The sequence below is a fragment of the Etheostoma cragini genome, chromosome 3 (assembly GCF_013103735.1).
Source record: "Etheostoma cragini isolate CJK2018 chromosome 3, CSU_Ecrag_1.0, whole genome shotgun sequence".
Taxonomy (NCBI): Eukaryota; Metazoa; Chordata; class Actinopteri; order Perciformes; family Percidae; genus Etheostoma; species Etheostoma cragini.
Window position 1 is genome coordinate 25,502,788 of NC_048409.1, and position 6,497 is coordinate 25,509,284.

Below are 6,497 nucleotides of genomic sequence, written 5' to 3' on the forward strand. Positions count from 1 at the left end.
AAGGATGTTTTAGGATGAGTTTGAAAAAGAGGCATTTACTGTATGAGAGGAAGAAAAACAGTGATGGTTTATTGAATTACAATAATAAAATGTAAAGACAGTTAATATGTTGGAACACATTGTGCGTTGGAAGGACTTTGCATACTCGGAGTTAGCAGTGCAGAGAAGAAGAGCTGTACTAACATGAATGAATACCCAGTCTTACTTAATTTAGTGAAATGAGAATGAGCTCTGAGACAAAGATTACATGATGTAGACCATAATAATGACCTAATAATTATAGAGATTATGTTCCTCTATGAATAATTGAATTATGAAACAAACTAGCAATTATCTCTTTCCTCAGGAAAGGGAATAGTTTTAGCTAAATCTAAAGTTAATGCAAGTAAAACAATTTTGTCGGGACGCAATAAAATCATATAATTTAGAGGTTGAGTGCATAATTAGGAATAGTCAAATTAAATTGACGTAAAAGGAATTCTTCTGTGAGCTGGAAATCAAACTCAAGTCAAGTTAAAGTCAGATGAACCGGATATTAAAATGTCATTGATATCTATCAAATCCAACCTATGAAGTGTTTTAGCTCAGTCATCTTAATGCAAGAAAAGTAGTACATTTAAAAACAAAAACCAGGTGCTTAAGGCCTTTAAAGGCCTAAACAATCACAAGGAATGTCATCAGTATTGTTCTCTGTGCAGAATTTATTAAATATTATTGTCTAAATGTGGCAGTGTATTGACACGTCATAATTAAAGATAAAAAAGATCAATATCAGCCCTAAAACACACGTTGAGTAGAGCCTATTTGTAACAAGACATAACAAAATGTGATGTGTGATTTAAAAGATGACTTGCAAAAAAAAGAGCCATAAATCAAATGGATTTAATGTGCAAAGGAGATGATATCATCTCCTTCTTCATGTCCTTTATCGTTTTGATTTTCCATCACCCGCACGTCTTTGCCTCCCTTTTTCTCTCTCTGAGCCCCGTCCTCAGATGGCTTTTGGCCTACTTTCAGCTGCAGAGAGCTCCAGTGTGTGTGAGCCAAATCTCAGCATGGGTTTCCAGCCAGAGCGAGGGAGAGATGGAGGGACAGAGCGCGAGAGACAGCAAATGATTGAAAAAAATCATGTAAAATGTGATAGAGATTCAGCTTTGTGCCGTCAGTACACTCCCTGTGCCTCTACATCTTTGTTTCAGCAATCGTGGTTGGCGTTTTTTTTCAGATTTGATCAGACAGCCTTATGGACTGGAATCGTATCTTACAATAATCCCAATCGTCTTGGTCGAGTTAATAATAATTGTAGCTTTTAGAAATACACTCAAAGAGAGGTTTATCTGTTTTTGATCATTTCTCTTTGTTGCTCTGAAACCTTTTGCACTTGAGCCGGACAACTCCCACATTTGACACAAATGGGAAATACTCACAGACCTTTAAGTGTGAGATAGCAACTCATTTCAAAAGTATGCATCAATACATCCTATTAAAACCATGCATTTCTCATGTTGTACATAATTAAAATGCTGCTTGTGGTCCATTGCAACAACACACTAAAGTGTTCAAACAAAGTGGCAATTTTTCAAACTTATTTAGACTGAGTTCAAGTTATAACATCATCAATGGGTACAGTCTGCACTGTCAGATATGGATTTATGTAGTAATAACAATAGTCTCACATTTTATATAAAGAAACCCATTAATACATTTTTACTGGTTTATACATAAAGGGTTACATATCTTTTGTAGGCAGAAAGAGTGAAAATACAGTACTAGGCATCAATATCTATTTCTCACTGTCTTTATTGAAAAACTAACAATTTATAAAACTCTCGACATTACAAATTCATAACACATTTCATTTGAACACAAGGTTCTACATGTATTGGCCTCCATATTCGCGTACTGTTGCAAAAATAATTTGGAAAAAGTCAACCCTTTAGGAATTAAAGGACAAAACTACCAATTATGAAACAGATACAATTTTATTGTTTATCTTCTTCAACAGATTAAACAACACATCTGGATATTATGCTGCCGTCTGTCGCTTACCAAGGACTATGAACATTGTCTAAATCCAATAAACATAATACAGAAAAAAGTCTCTCTCTCAGCGTGAGGTTTGTAAATATGGTGTGTGGTATTACAATCTCACCTAAACATCTATAAAAGCAAATGTAGATTATTTGATGTTAGAGAACAGCACGATGGAATCATATGAGAAAACCTTTCAGTTGGTCAATAGCATACAATGGACATCAGTTGTTTGTTTTTTTGTATTGTAGGGCTTCTTTGTACAATAATTAATTTCATAAAAAAGCTTAGGATAAGCAAGAGCTATCTATTTTACAGTAGCCCTAATTTCCCATAATGCATTACGACTAAAGGATATGCTGTGAGGCATGGCTGTGTTGTTTTTTTAGGCAGAAAATTTCCCTTTTTTAAGTTACTAACTCTCTTTCTGTACCAGCCTGATTGTTGCCAATTTATCCAATGTAAAACCAAAAGCTGTCAATAACAAGTCGAGGCAGGAAATCTCTGGGTGTTGAAAGTCATTCTTGGAAATGTGGTGAATCACTGAGGTAGAGGAGGCAGGTTGAAGTTAAGTGGACACCACAAATAGACACGTCATCACTGAACAACTTGAATGAACTGGAATAAATGCCATGGATTGATAATCTGCGGCATCATACAACATACAAGGATGGAAATGTCTTCTAAATGGCATAGCATAGAGCTTTACTCTCCTAATGAATGCTATAATGTTGATTAGTCTGCATGATTAGTCTTCCTTTAATGCTTACTAATTAAATTGTCAACACAGAGCAATATCACTCAATAGTGTAAATGTGAATATTAGCTTTGAGTTTGCTATCATATAGTATAATGTATGTTATAAAGGGTTAAAGAGCCTTCTACAACTCAACACTGTGTATGTAGACCAAGGCTAGCATGAGGCACTATTTCCCAGAATAGTGTACACTAAAATGTTTGTTTGTAATATACTATCACATAACGTGTTTAGTGTTAATATGATGCCTGCTATTAATAAAAAACAAATGATAACATAAATGTTAACATGGCAAATACGTAAAAATAGCTATGCCTAGCATATTAAATACTAGCATACTTAATATGATAAGGCTGACACCATTTTAGAATGGTGCATTTCTTGGAATAATACAAAAGGAGTTTTTTTTAAATAAATATTTTATTAGCATTACATATATATATATTTTACAAAGGAAAATACATCAATTACTATGGAAGACATCTCAGTATCTCAGTATGCATGTAAATGAACAGTTGAGGCTTGCTCCAGTATGGTTGTCATATCCGTCTCATGTTGGTGTGCCATTCCCCGACGTGTCCTGACCTGGTCTAACGGGCTGGAAGAGAGAGAAAGAAAAAGCTCTTTAACAGCTGTGTCAGATACAGGACAGTACAGTGCATGCAGCCCACCCCAGTGGTAGGCCTACTTCTAAAGTTTGCAGTTTTATTTTCCAATAAAATGAATAATTACTTATTAAATGTTAACTGTATTTATGGTATAGGTATATTCCTTAAATGTATTACTGTGGTACAGTAATTCCTTTAACCATGGACCATGGATACATCCAATTTCAGAGCATATGGACTAATTACTGCAAGCACCCTGTCTACTGAGAACTTGCTTGTCAACTGTCTCTTCTTCTCGGTCCATTTACTGTCCGAGGTCTTCGTGGTCAGCTGAGAGGATGTTTACGTCTTGGCAGCTCTGCAGAAACAATTACACCGAAGAATTAATCTTGTTGTAAAAGATTTGTGACTTTAAAAAGGTAAAAAATGAACTCCAAAGATAAAAATATAAAACATGACAGATTACATGTCTGCTTCGAAAACCCCCACAACTCATTTAGAACTTCTACTGATATGCATCACAAGAATTGACAGTCAAGTGAAATTCAATTTATTTACTTACTTCTGAACATGGGGCTTACTGTACTTCTCTCACATCACTGCTATATTTATAACAAGGAAGAATATGGTGTTATCTTATGTTATGTTGTTGTTAAACATAACATCTAATTAGGATTCCCATGAAGCCATACAAAATAGAATTAAATTCTAGACTAAAAACATAATGTATGTTGTAGCTTTTTTTTTTTTTTTTATAAATACTGTGCACCTCGTCTTGTACTTCCTTTTGCTGCTGTGACACTTTAATTCGTCAATCGACCAACTGATCAATCAACTCTAGGCAGCTCTAGACAAAAAAATTGTGAAAAAAGTACAATTCATGAAAAAAAACATTTCCATATTGTCTCAAAGATTGTTATGGTGCTACAGGTATGTAGATGTTTTAACATCTTCTTAAACAACTCAGATATAGTCTAAAGTCTCAAATTGTGTAAGATTTGTTGGTGTTTTATCTTGCTCTCATCCAGCTGCTGCGTGACATGCCCATCACCATCGCATAGATTACAGATAAAGTTCCTCAAACTCTTGAAAAAACAGTTGAAAAAAAGAATAAGAAACCAACTTGAAACCCCCAAATCAAATCTCCCTGTGCAGACACACAATAGCCGATCACAACTGCATAGCTTCCTGGTATTAAGGCTGCTGAGGCAGAAAATGATCCAATATGTTAACCGCAGCTAACCTGCTTAAGCTCTCCTCCTTCAACCAAAAAAGTTTCTTTAGCTTCTCGGTTGACGTGGCAGTGAGGGGTTAAATGTGGATTCATCGGGGGATTTCCAGCCTGTCTTTAAACCCAACATGACCTGCAGGGCAACAGTGACACTGCAGAGGAGACCGGCTCAGCCGCGACCTCCAGTCACCACTACCTGGGTTACTATAAGGAAGAGAAAAAGTGCAGCGGTTTAACCACGTATTTTTGTGTGTGTGTATCCGCTGACACATTGTTGGTGACATTAGTCTCTCAGATTAATAATGTGTAGTCTAGTTAATCTGCTGGAGTGATGTGGCTGTGTGCACTCTCCCCAATCTCCTTTTAAACTGGCCTCAGCCGGACCCAGAGAGGACACACACACTAACACACACACACACACACACACACACACACACACACACACACACACACACACACGCACACACTTGGGTCTTAGGCTCCTCCGATCATGCTATATCGTGTTGAAAACATACCCCTCTAGCACATTTAAAACTGGTCAAATTGCAGACAAGAGTTTGGCAGCTGATACACATACAAAAACAACAAGAAAACAATGAAAACACTGGATCTGCCCCAAATCGTAAATGTCTTAAAGTCAGCCAAGCTACAGTACTGAGAAGCGCCTTGACAATTTCAGCTAGGTGGCGAGTAAATACGCCCCAGGTTTTCTTATGGCTTTCCGGTAATGGGTGTTAACCAGCGCGGGAGGGCCCACGTGGAGCTGCGACGCCATCTTGTTTCACCGACAGACTGGAAGGAAAGATTAGCGAACCCCTCTGCAGTGGGAAGAACTGCTAAACACACAAAACAGACATTACAGACATGCTGACAGATACTTCGGTGAGAACACACACAAGCGCTGACCAGCTCTGATTATTGATGAGCGTGCTTCACACGCCTGCAGCTGAGCCGAGGCAGTGTGTCGAAGGGAGTGGCAGAAAAAACTGCAGAATGGTGACACGGAGAGAAACTACCCCTGCTGCCACAAAGAGATGTGTAGGCTTATCGTAGCCTTCTGTCGCCTCGTTCAATGTTTTTTTCACTCTCTCATCAATGTCTCTGATCAACATTTTAACCTTTATTTTTATCCAAACGTGCAAAACATTTTCCTGAGGCACTATGGGGCGTAACCCTGCAGCAACCCATCCAACATACCCTTCTAACATACACTCAAACTATTACACACTCCTTTTTGGATGCATCTTTCACAGTCCACCTTAACAAAAAATAGACGTCCATCAATCAAGCGCTGCCTGCTGGCATTTGGAATCAACTGATACAGATATTTTGTGTGACAAAAGTTGAATTTAGACCATCTGGGGATACTGAACTGAAACCAAAATCTAGACTAGTAAATCTCTAAGATTTATTGGTAGAGGATCTCAGTAAAGCAGGTGTCATTACAGCTTTAACTGACTGACACACCTCGAGTTGCTGGGTTAAAGGTTCCCAAAGAGCCACCACTCAATCACAGAAGAACATTTTCATTGAATCTGTCTCAAATGTTCGGAATTCAGCATATGCAAACCGCATCATCTCCATTGTGTCTGGATTTGACGACACTTATCAGCACATACTCTTTTTTGCAAAAAATTCTATCAATCAGCTGTTTGTCTGTCTGTCTGTCCCCTATTTCTGCCTCGGCCATGGGGACACAGTGTACAGACAGTCTGGGATGCAGCCGAACAATGGAGAGCAAGCCTGCAGCCCCTTTTCGAGCTTACCAGCTAGACACTAACTCGCTCCAGGTTAGTGTTTGTTCACCGAACTGAACAAATAAAAAACGATTTTGAGGCTGTTAGTTGGTAGAAAAAGAGAGAAGGGGGGG

General features: G+C 38.0%; 1 long non-coding RNA gene across 2 annotated transcripts in view; it reads right to left on the bottom strand.

Moving 5' to 3' along the window:
• Window positions 1–2,275: 2,275 nt before the first annotated feature.
• LOC117942472 overlaps window positions 2,276–6,497 on the bottom strand; it is a 17,718-nt gene continuing 13,496 nt past the window's right edge. Inside the window, exons 2-3 of one of the 2 annotated variants that reach the window (XR_004656129.1) lie at window positions 3,597–3,754; window positions 2,276–3,386 (exon numbers count right to left, since the gene is read on the bottom strand). This is a non-coding gene — a long non-coding RNA (uncharacterized LOC117942472). Of the gene's footprint in view, window positions 3,755–6,497 lie in introns of both variants that reach the window. The other variant, XR_004656130.1, reaches the window with a different exon arrangement.